Source organism: Heterodontus francisci, chromosome 26 (assembly GCF_036365525.1).
Source record: "Heterodontus francisci isolate sHetFra1 chromosome 26, sHetFra1.hap1, whole genome shotgun sequence".
In the NCBI taxonomy this organism is placed as follows: domain Eukaryota; kingdom Metazoa; phylum Chordata; class Chondrichthyes; order Heterodontiformes; family Heterodontidae; genus Heterodontus; species Heterodontus francisci.
The window spans coordinates 70,453,111-70,466,092 of NC_090396.1; the positions used below are offsets into that span (position 1 = coordinate 70,453,111).

Sequence of the window (12,982 nt, forward strand, 5' to 3'; positions counted from 1 at the left end):
CCTGAAAAAAAGCTGAAAGTACTGAAACAAGTAGTTGAAAGACAACCTAGGAGTTTTGAGATCAGAGTTGTCTTCCTATTAGAAAATCGTTTGGCCCAAGTTCCAGATCGGTTTTATAAAATCTTCTATGCACACTGCAGCCATAGAAGTGATGCCAGAAGAAATTGTGCTGTGGACAAGAAAAAGAATTCTTAAGCATAAGTTCCTACACCTTGTTTTCTGGTACTTTTGAAATTTTACATAATTTCACATGAAATTTAAACAGCTTGTTTTACCACTTTGCTAATGTAGATGTTACTTAGCATCAGTCCTATTACACTCATTCAAGAACTTCAGAATTGCAATGGAATGGATGCAGATTTTTCACCACTTTAACTGACACATCTGAGCAGCTTCATTTGCCTCAAACACAGATGGAGGTTTAAAAACTTATTGTGGGGAACACATCCCCAACACACAGCACAGGCACTTACTGCCTTGTTTGTGGAGGTGATTATCAGGCAGCTGAGTGCCTGTGGTAAAGAGGCAGGACACTTAACATTTAACTCCAACCACCCAATTGTACTTTGGGGGCATATTTAAAATTTGCTGCTGCTTTGTGGGTTTTCCAGGGTCAGAAAACCCAACAGTGAAAGGGAAGTGGGAGCTGCCAGCACCACCCAGGTCAATATTTTTGTTCAGCAATTCTTATGGGCCAGGAAGAGCAGAAGTGTTCCCTTCAGTCTCCCCAATAGTGCTGATTTTTCAACCTCCAGCACGATCACCGAACTGTCCCACCTCTCTCTCCATCCCATTTGTCAAACTCCTCCCCCCTGCCCCCAATCAGTGACCACTTGATTGCCTGCCTCCTACTGCTAGTTTTCCATCCTGCCCACTGGGCAGGCTGCCAATTTGGCTGGCTGTTGGGTGGATAATGGTAGAAACAAATTTTATAATGAGGACATGACGTTTAATTTGGCAGGATCACTGCAACCCTGGCCTTTGCCTGATTCTTTGGCCACTTTCGACTTCCCCTGCACCCTCCCAAACTCCCTGTAAATACTGGGGCCATACATTCTGTAGTTGGATCTGAGCACAGACATAAGAAAATTGCACACCAAGAGGATAATGGAAAAGGAAGTAGGGGAGCTCTGACAATAAAAAGAGAGAAAGGCAGTAGAGAAAGGATCTTAGCCCAGAAATTCAGGATGTAGAATAAGTATAAATGGAGCTAAGAAATAACAAAGGGCAGGAAGCACTGGTGGGAGTTGTTCATAGGCCCCTTAATATTAGTGCTGATCAGAGCATCATCTTCTTTGGCCTCCTTGTCTCAAGACAATGGGTAAGTGCCTAGAGGTGGTCAGTGGTTTGTGGAGTAACGCCTGGAGTGGCTATAAAGGCCAATTCTAGAGTGACAGACTCTTCCACAGGCGCTGCAGATAAAATTTGTTGTCGGGGCTGTTACACAGTTAGCTCTCTCCTTACACTTCTGTCTTTTTTTCCTGCCAACTGCTAAGTCTCTTCAGAGCAGGCCACAAGGGTAATACAATAATTACGGGGGACTTAAATCTGTAAATAGACTGGTAAACCTAATTGACAAAGTAGATTGGAGGGCAAGTTATAGAATGCTTTTGACAGTTCTCTGGAAAAATTGTACAAAGAACCAACTAGGGAAAAGCTATTTTAGATTTAGCATTCTGACTGAGAAAGGGCAACTAAAATCTTGAAGTAAAGGATCATCTGGGGAAGAGTCATCATATGATGTAACTTCATATTATGTTTGAGTGATGTAGTTAAGTCTGAAACTAGGATCTTGCTAGCTACAGAGGTATGAGGGGGGCTAGGTGGCTGAGGCAGATTGGGAAATTAGATTTAAAAAATATGACAGTACTTAAGCAATGGAAAAAATGTAAAAAGAAATGATTCAGAATTCTCAACAAATGTACATTCACTTTAATAAAAGTGCCACTAGAAAAATGATACAGCCCTGGCTAGCTAGAGAAGTTAAGGATAGTACTAGATTAAAAGAAGCTTACAATGTGACAAAGTATAAAAAGCCTGAGGATTGGGAGGGTTTTAAAAATTAGCCGAGGACGACCAAGAAATCGAGTAGAGTGAGAAATTAGAATGAGCGTAAACCAGCAAGAAATATAAAAACTTCTGAGCTTTTACAAGTACAGAAAAAGAAGAGATTAATGAATGTAAACATGGGTCTCTTAAAGGCAGAGAAGGGATAAATTATAATGGGGAAATAAGGAAATAGGAAAGATGTTAAACAATTTTGTCTGTCTTCACCATATCAGACACAAAGAACATACTGGCTATTATGGGGAATCAAGGGTCCAGCAAGAGTGAGGAACTTAAAGTAATGAATATTAGTGAAGAAAAAGTACTGGAAAAATTAATTTTTCATCAGCTAACAAATCCCCTGAACCTGATGAAGACACTAGGGTTTTAAGAGGTGGCTAGAGAGATAGTGAATTGATTTTGATTTCCCAAAATTCCTAGATTCTAGAATGGTCCCGGTGGATTTGAAAGCAGCAAATCTAACTATTATTCAACAAAGGAAGGAGAGAAACTGGGAACTATAGGCCAATAATCTGACATCAAGAGTAGGGAAAATGCTAGAATCTATTAAGACATGGTAACAGGGCACTTGGAAAATCACAATGATTAGGCAAAGTCAACACTGCTTTATGAAAGGGAAATCATGTTTGGCAACACCATTACAGTTTTTTGAGGGTGTAACCAGCAAGGTAGACAAGGGAGAATCAGTAGATGTAGTATATTTAGATTTTCTAAATGTATTCACTAAGGTGCCACAAGGTTTTTACACAAGACTAGGGCTCATGTGATTGGTGTGGATTGAGAATTGGTTAACAGACAGGAAGCAGTAGGAATAAACAGATCATTTTCAGGATGGTAGGGTGTAACTAATGGAATGTCTCCAGGATCAATAATTGGGCTTCCACTATTTACAATCTACATCAATGATTTAGGTGAGGGGACCAAGTGTAATGTATCCAAGTTTTCTGTAAGGAAGATGTAAAGAGGCTGCAAAGGGATATAGACTGGTTAAGTGATAGGGGAAGGTGGTGACATTTGGAGTATAAGGTGAGGAAGTGTGAAATTATCCACTTTGGGTAGGAAGAATGTAAAAGTAGATTATTTAGAAGGTGAGAGACTAGTAAATGTTAGTATTCAGAGGGATTTCGGGATCCTTGTAAACCAATCACGGGAAGTTATCAAACAGGTAGCATATTTCAATGGGATGAGAAGGGATTTAGCCAGTGTAAAATAGAACCAAAGTTTGACAAGAAGAACTATTGGAATCATGGATGATCTTTAAGGATGATATGTTTCTGGTACATACCAACAAGAGTGAAAGACAGGGGAACCAAAGCCAGGGATCCTTGGATGACGAGGTTGATAGAGAATATGATGAAACAAAAACAGCAGGCCATCAGATTTGTGAAGATGATTTTTGCTGCCTCCACCAGTCAGGTGACACCCTCCAATACCCTCATGCAGCAGTCTCTGTCATTGTGGTGATCCCTGGAGACTTTGACAGCTGCAGGTAGGGGATTGCCACGGGGATACATGCCTCAGGTCATTGTGGGTCGGAATACACTGTATCGGGAACATCTGCCTGGATCAGTGCATGCCTCCTTTGGCACTGGAACTCTGTCATTTGCTGGTAGCTGACTCTTGGACTACGCACCCGATGTCTTGGGTACTGCCTTCCTTCTCTTGCAGCCCCCACTAGTCTCCTGCTGCCCAAGAGGGTACATATGTCGCAGGTCATCCTGGCTGCTTTGTCCAATGTCGGAGTCACCTGTTCCCATCTGACCTCCATCAGCTGGGCCTTTATCGCTGACCAGGCATTTCTGTGCCAAGTCCAGCTGCCACAGTGATGCCAGCAGGCTCACTTCTCTATCTGGTCTCATGTCAATCTCCAATGTAACATTTAACTCCTACATCTACAAAATATCCTCAGTGAGATACTTCATTTGCTGCCTCTGCTTTAAATTAAACAGCCATTTCCATTGCCCTCATCTCTTTCCAGAATGCTCACATCCTCACTACCCTGCTGTGTTTTACCCCTTAGCATTTAAAAGTTGTTCCCTGAAACTTACAAGCCTGCTAATGAGCACTATAATGAGCTCCACAGGCAATTAATTGGACGTGGGTGCCTGACCTGTTCAGTCACTGCCAGCTGAAGTTTAAAAATAGGATCACTTTCCGGAGGCAGTGGAACCCAGTGCCAACCTTCAAGAAAGCAATCTTCAAATTGTGCTCACTGCCCTCCTCAATCTCAGCTGGGATTGAAAATCCAGCCCTATTACATGACTCTAGGTACAGCAACCAATTAGTTAGGCAAATGGTATGTTTGCCTTTATTGCAAGGGGATGTGAGTATAAGGATCAAGAACTCCACTGATTAAAAATCCCCAACAAAATTTTTCCTCCGACCCATCCATTATCAGAGGTCAGCTGCCGATCCACAGCCACATGTAAATGTCAGTGAGTGAAGACAACTCTCACCAGTTACATTATCCTCCAGTACTGCCCCTTTCCCACCACTAAAAAATGGCATGTCCATTTCACTATGCCGTCCTAAATTAGGAGGAAATCGAACAGAAAGTGTAGGAGATGGTGCCTTGAGCACAGTTCTGCAAATAAGGTGTGCAGCTTTAATATATGTAGACATGGCACACATTGGATGGTATTTTGAATTTGGACTTGGTGCACTAAACATCTTTGCTACATTACTAATTTTTGGCATTTAGGGTGGTCAACCCTCAGATTGCCTGGACGTTTCCCAATATGGGATTTAAATTTCCTGCAGCAGTTACGGTTCCCCCCCACTCCACCTAGCTACATGACATTACTGCTTGCCATCACAGAGAAGCCTCTGGCTCTCCCTCTGCAGCAGGAATGTTTGGGGACAGGGAGAATGAGGGATGTAGACTTGGAGGGAAAGAGTCAGACCAGGGATTGGGATTTGAGTGGGTGTAGATTGAGATTGGGGAATGGGTTGAGCCTAGGGATCATAACTTTCTGTGGTGCCAGGAGCAGCATGGTGATTGGGAGCAGCACCAAGTGAGGAGTTGGCAGTATGGGGTGAGTGAATCCTGGGGAATATACTATGAGTAAACAGCAACAGCTTGTTTCCAGTAATGGACAAATGGGGAACTAGGGGACAGTGTGGATTATCACTGGAAGAAACGAAGGGGAATGGAAGAAGGAAAGTTCTTGAGCTAAGGGCTATTTAATCATGTGATGCTTCAGCACATGGCGATTGAGAAAGAGAAGGACATTTAAAAGAGAATGGGATAAATATTTTTAAAGAAAGAATATATAAGGATCTGCAGGGAATGGGGTTACAGTAGACAGCACTAGCACAGACACTGGGATCTGTTGGCCTCTTCCTGTGCTGTAATTTCTACCATTCTATGATAACTGTCCTATTGAGTCTGCTCAGAGACTGGTTTGGAAATGTTGGTGCTGTGCTGAGTTTAAAATGTGCCCTGTGAGAAGTGCCACAAACACAGCCTGCTGCCCTATGTGTGATCTCTTGGTTAGACAGATGTCAGGTGGATAATACAATGGAGAACCAGGCTGAATATAGAAGGTTCAGAGGGGAAGTGAAAACGCAAGTAAGAAGCCAAAAAGAGTATGAAAAGAGACTGGCAGCTAACATAAAAGGGAATCTCAAAGTCTTCTGTAAGTATATAAATAGTAAAAGTGTGGTAAAAGGAGTAGGGCCGATTAGGGACCAAAAAGGGGATTTACACATGGAGGCAGAGGGAATAGCTGAGGTGCTAAATGCATACTTTGCATCTCTCTTTACCAAGGAAGAAGATGCTACCCAGGCCATGGTGAAAGAGGAAGTAATTAATACACTAAAAGGATTTAAAATTGATGAAGCACCGAGACCTGATGAGGGGAGGTAGTGGTATTGTCACTGGACTAATAAGGTAGACCCAAGGTATTGATTTAGGATATTGGTTCAAATCCCACCACAGAAGGTGGAATTTGAATTCAATTATTAAATCTGGAATTAAAAAGCTAGTCTAATGATGGCCAAGAAACCGTTATCAATTGTCATATGTTGTAAAAACCCATCTGGTTCACTCACTTCCTTTCAGGGAGGAAATCTGCTGTCCTTGCTTGGTCTGGCCTACATGTAACTCCAGACCTACAACAATGTGGTTGACTCTTAAATGCCTCTGAAATGGCCTAGCAAGCCATTCAGTTGTATCTAACCGCTACAAAGTCAATAAAAAATGAAACCAGATGGACCACCTTGCATTGACTGAGGCAACGGAAACAAAAATGGCATTTGCTTAGCAATAACCTGCTCAGTTTGGGGTTCTGCCAGGGCCACTCAGCTCCTGACCTCATTACAGTCTTGGTTCAAACATGGACAAGACAGGTGAGGTGATAGTGACTGCTCTTGACATCAAGGCAGCATTTGACAGAGTATGGAGGAGCCCTAGCAAAATTGGAATCAATGGGAATCGGGGTTGGGGGGGGGGGGGGCGTGGGTGGGGGGAACTCTGCTGGTTGGAGTCGTACCTAGCGCAAAGGAAGATTGTTGTGGTTGTTGAAGGTCAATCATCTCAGCCCCAGGACATCACTGCAGGAGTTCCTCGGGGTACTGTCCTAGGCCCAACCATCTTCAGCTGCTTCAACAATGACCTTCCTTCAATCATAAGGTCAGAAGTGGGGATTTTTGATTGGACAATATTCAGTATTAGTGGTGACTCTGATGCTGAAGCAGTCCATGAAGAAATGCAGCAAGACCTGGACAATATCCAGGCTTGGGTTGATAAGTGGCAAGTAACATTCATGCCACACAAGTGCCAGGCAATGACTATCTCCAAGAAGAGAGAATCTAACCATCTCCCCTTGACATTCAATGGCATTACCGTTGCTGAATATCCCACTATCAACATCCTGGGGGTTATCATTAACCAGAAACTGAACTAGTGCAGCCATATAAACACTGGTTACAACAGCAGGTCAGAGGCCAGGAATTCTGCAGCAAGTAACTCCTCTTGACTCCCCAGTGCCTGTCCACCATCTACAAGTCAGGAGTGTAATGGAATACTGTCCAGTTGCCTGGATGGGTGCAGCTCCAACAACACAAGGAGCTCAACACCATCCAGGACCAAGCAGCCCCCTTGATTGGCACCCTATCTACAAACATTCACTCCCTCCACCACCGATGCACAGTGGCAATGCACCTTCCAAACTGCAACCTCTTCCATCTAGAAGGACAAGGGCAGCAGATGCATGCAAACACCATCTGCAAGTTCCCCTCCAAGCCACACTCCATCCTGACTTGGAACCATATCGCTGTTCCTTCACTGTCTTTAGCTCAAAATCCTGGAACTCCCTTCCTAACAGCACTGTGGGTGTACCTACTCCACATGGCCTGCAGCAGTTCAAGAAGGCAGCTCATCACCATCTTCTCAAGGGCAATTAGGAATGGGCAATAAATGCTGGCCTACTCAATGAAGTCCACATCCCATGAATGAATGAAAAAAAAAATCATCCAAGGATACTGAAGGAAGTCACAGTGGAAATTGTAGAAGCACTGACCATGATTTTCCAGTCTTCCTTTAGACTGAGGTGGTGTCAGAGGACAGGAGTATTGCAAATGTTACACCAGGGCTGCCCAACATAAGGCCTGCGGGCCAGAACCCAACCTGCCGAAGGTTTCTATCCGTGTTGCCAATCAGCCTGTCATTCGGCTCTGATTGGCTCCCCTGTATGTCAGGCGGAGGGGGTAGGTGGGACCTGCATCTGATGGGTAGGCAACCCACCCCCCCCACAACCCCCCACCCCCCGTCTGTGATTACTCTCAGTAACTGACAGGAGCTGCCCAGGCAGGGTTAGTGCTGATTGGTGGAATCAATCACAAGTGCCCTGGGATCAGCTGCCACTGTTGCTTTTGCGCGGCTCAGTAAATGTCCTGTATCCGGCAGGTTCCCACCTCCCCTCACCCCAACTTAAATAAAACAAGAATCGTAAGTGTCTCGCTGTGGGAATGGCTGCTGTGGGGAGTGGGAACACAGAACACTGAGTGGGAGGGGGGAGACAGGGATGGGAGAGAGAGGGCAGGAGAGAGTGGGGAGGCAGATGGTGGGAGAGACAGACAGAGTGCAGGGGGGGGGGGGGGAAAGAGAGATCAAGATCACTGGACAGATGGACATCTATGCAGAACATGCTACATCAAGTGTGTGGGCAGACATTGACTACTTGTGCAAGCAAAAACAATGCCAGGTATCTTGCTGACTCTAGTCAATATAATGACAAAGTAGGTTAATTTTGTCTTCTTTTAAAGCTTCTTCACAAAAATGCACACATTGTTTTGATTAATAGTAAGATAATTTTTTAATGCCTTTATCTTTCTAAAATTTGCTCAGTGGCCCCCTATGTAGGACAAAAATTGTAATGTGCCCTCCCCTCATGTGAAAAGGTTGGATACCCCAGTATTACACCCTTGTTCAAAAAAGTGTAAAGATAAGCCCAGCAACTACAGGCCAGTCAGTTTAACTTCAGTTGTAAGGAAACTTCTACAACCAATAATTCATGACAAAATTAATAGGCACATGGACAAATGCAGGTTAATTTAAAAAAGCCAGCATGAATTTAAGGGAAAATCATGTTTCACTTGCTGAAGTTGATGATGAGGGCAATGCTGTTGTGGTGTACATGGACTTTCAGAACAGAAGGCATTTGATACAATGCCACACAACACCTGTGAGCAAAGTTATAGCTCATGAAATAAAAGGGACAGTAGCAATGCAGATATGAAATTGGCTGTCTGGCAGGAAATAGTGAATAATGGATATTTTTTTGGGTTGGAGGAAGGTTTGTAGTGGAGTTCCCCAGGGGTCAATGTTGGGACCCTTGCTCTTCCTGATATATATTACCTGCACCTGCAAAGCTAGTTTCCAGCAAGGTGCTGGAAGGTGGGATCAGAGTGGGTGGCTAGTTTTTTCCAGCCAGCACAGACTATGGGCTGAATGGCTTCTTTCTGTGCCGTAACTTTTCTATGGTTCTATTAATGCCCTAGGCCTTGGTGTACAGGGCACAATGTCAAAACTTGCAGATGATATGAAACTTGGAAGCATTGTGAACTGTGAGGAAGATAGTGTATAACTTCAAAAGGACATAAACAAGTTGGTGGAATAGGTGGACATGTGGTATATGAAGTTCAATGCAGAGAAATGTGAAGTGATTCATTTTGGTTGGAAGAACATGGAGAGACTATATAAGATAAAGGGGTGCAGGAGCAGAGGAACCTGGGTGTAATTGTGCACAAGTGATTGAACATGGCAGGACAGGTTGAGAGCGCAGTGAATAAAGCATACAATATCCTAGGCTTTATTAATAGGGGCATAGAGTACAAGAGCAAGGAAGTTATGTTGAACTTGTACAAGACACCAGTTCTGGGCGCTGCACTTTAGGAAAGATTAAAAACGTAGAACACAGAAAAATAGGAGCAGGAATAGGCCATTCGGCCCTTCGAGCCTGCACTGCCATTCAATACGATCATGACTGATCATCCAAACTTAGTACCCTGTTCCCACTTTCTCCCCATATCCCTTGATCCCTTTAGCCCTAAGAACTATATCTAACTCTCTTTCTTGAATATATTTGATTTGGCCTCAACTGCTTTCTGTGGTAGAGAATTCCACAGGTCCACCACTCTCTGGGTGAAGAAATCCCTCCTCCTCTCAATCCTAAATGGCTTACCCCTTCTCCTTAGACTGTGACCCCTGGTCCTGGACTCCCCCGCCATCGGGAACATCCTTCCTGCATCTGGTCTATTCAGTCCTGTTGGAATTTTGTAGGTTTCGATGAGATCCCCTCTCATTCGTCTAAACTCTAGTGAATACAAGCCTAATCGACCCAATCTCTCCTCATACGTCAGTCCAGGAATCAGTCTGGTGAACCTTTGCTGCACTCCCTCCATAGCAAGAACATCCTTCCTCAGATAAGGAGACCAAAACTGTACACAATGCTCCAAATGCGGTCTCACCAAGGCCCTGTATAATTGCAGCAAGACATCCTTGCTCCTGTACCCTAATCCTCTTGCTATGAAGGCAAACATACCATTTGCCGCCTTAACTGCCTGCTGTACCTGCATGCTTACTTTCAGTGGTGCACAAGGACACCGAGGTCTTGCTGCATCTCCCCCTTTCCCAATCTATTACCGTTCAGATAATCTGCCTTTCTTTTTTGCCACCAAAATGGATAACCTCACATTTATCCACATTATACTGTATGCCCACTTACTCAACCTGTCGAAATCACACTGGAGCTTCTCTGCATCCTCCTCACAGCTCACACTCCCACCCAGCTTTGTCATCTGCAAACTTGGATAAATTGCATTTAATTCCCTCATCTATATCATTAATATATATTGTGAATAGCTGTGAGGGCATTGAAGAGAATGCAGAAAAGATTCACGGGAATGGTTCCACGGATGAGAAACCTCTGAAGATAAATTGGAGACGTTGAGACACTTTTTTTTGTTTTCCTTGGAGAAGGCTGAGAGGTGAATTGATAGAGGGGTCTGGACAGAGTAGATGGGGAGAAACTCTTCCCAATCGCATGAGGATCGAATGAGAGGACAGATTTAAAGTAATTGGCAAAAGAAGCAAAAGCAACAAGATGAAAAACTTTTTTTTCCACTCAGTGTGTGGTTAAGGTCTGGAATACACTGTCTGTGAGTGGCTGATCTGATTGTAAACTCGACTGCACATTCCCGCCTACCCCCGATAACCTATCTACCTCTGCCTTAAAAATATTCAAAGACTCCTCCTCAAAGGTGGTGGAAGCAGAGTTCCAAAGAGTCCCGACCCTCAAAATTTCTCCTCATCTGTTTTAAATGGGCGATCCCTGAAGTGACTTAAGTGACCCATTGTTCTAGATTCTTCCACAAGAGGAAACATCCTTTCCACGTCCACCCTGTCAAGACCCCTTGCGACCCTATGTTTCAATCAAGTCACCTCTTGCTCTTCTAAACTCCAGCAGATACAAGCCTAGCCTGTCCAACGTTTCCTCGTAAGACAATCTGCCCATCCCAGGTATAAGTCCAGTAAACCTTCTCTGAACTGCTTCCAATGCATTCACATCCTCCCTTAAATAAGGAGACCAATACTGTATACAGTACTCCAAATGTGGTCTCACCAATACCTTGTATCGCTGAAGCATAACCTCCCTACTTTTGTATTCTATTCCCCTCACAATAAACGATAACAATCCATTAGCTTTTCTAAATACTTGCTGTGATATATGTGAAATTACATACCTTAATGTGCCGCTGTATGCACTGGCAACAAAGAGTCCTGGAAATCCAGGCATCTGATCAAATAACTCCACAACCATTAATGGCATCATCTTCCAAAAAAAAATTAGAAATAAAAATTAATTTCTTTAAAGGACTCATAATATTTATGTTAGAATGGATCTATATATCAGCCTTTAGTTCAGTGGTAACAATCTTTCCTCAGAGTCTAAAGATTGAGTTCAAGCTCACTTCAAGATTTGAGGGCAGCATTGGCTGACAGTTCAGTACAGAGTGTTGTGCTGGCTTAGGTGCCATCTTTTGCCTCTGGCAAAGCTGTTCCAGTACAGCTACAACTCTGGCATCTACCTGGCAATGTGAAAAATTGCCCAGGTATATCCTGTGCACAAAGAGGACCAATCCAACCAGGCTAATTACCACCCTATCAGTCTAATCCCGATCATCAGCAAAGTGATAGAACTGTTGACAACCCCTTCTATCATGTGGCAGTTGCTCAGCAATAACCTGTTCAGTGATGCTCAGTTTGGGTTCTGCTGGAGCCACTCAGCTCCTGACCTCATTACAGCCTTGGTCCAAACATGGACAAAAGAGCTGAATTCCAGAATTGAGAGTGACTGACCTTCACAACAAGGCAGCATTTGACCAAGTATGGCATCAAGAAACCCTAGCAAAACTGGAGTTGAGCCTAGTATACTAGGCCCAACCATCTTCAGCTGCTTCATCAATGACCTTCCCTCCATCACAAGGTCAGAAGTAGGGATGTTTGCTGATTGCAAAATGTACAGCACCATTTGCAACTCCTCATACTTATGCAGCAAGACCTGGACAATATCCAGGCTTGGACTGATTACTGGCAAGTAACATTCATGCCACGTAAGTGCCAAGCAATGACTATCTCAAACAAGACAGAATCTAACCATCTCTCTCCTTGATGTTCAATGACATTACCATCACTGAATCCCCCACTATCAATATCCTGGGGATCACCATTGATCAGCAACTGAAGTAGAGCAGCCACATCAATGCTGTGGCTACAAGAACAGGTCTGAGGCTGGGAATTCTGTGGTGGCTAACTCCCTTCCTTTCTCCCCAATGCCTGTCCACCATCTATAAGACACACATCAGGAGTGTGATGGAATACTCTTCACTTGCCTGGATGGATGCAGCTCCAACTAAAGGTGTGCAAAGGAAACCCAACCCCAGTCCGAATGCTGGACCCAGAAGTCCAGCCTGAACTCTACACGTGTCGGGACCCGTCAGGGTCGGGTAGCAGGCCTTTACCCATGTACTGATGTAAAGGCCTGCTACCCGACCTGACCCTGACAGGATCGGATGACACGTGTTGGGTGCGGGCCAGGTCATGTTGGGCTTCCAGGTCCGGCATTCGGACTGGAGTTGGGTTTCCTTTGCACATCTTTCGCTCCAACAACACTCAGGAAGCTTGACACCATCCAGGACAAAGCAACTCCTTAGACAGCACCTTCCAAACCCACAACCTCTACCATCTAGAAGGACAAGGGCAGCAGATGCATAGGAACACCACCATTTGAAAGCTCCCCTCGAAGCCCCACACATCCTGACTTGGAACTATATCGATATTCCTTCACTGTCGCTGGGTCAAAATCCTGGAACTCTTCCGTACAGCACTGTTGGTGTACCTACCCCACATGGA

General features: G+C 44.2%; 1 pseudogene; it reads right to left on the minus strand.

Annotated features, from left to right (window-relative positions):
* LOC137384587 (sodium/iodide cotransporter-like) overlaps positions 1–12,982 on the minus strand; it is a 197,369-nt pseudogene that overhangs the window by 52,124 nt on the left and 132,263 nt on the right.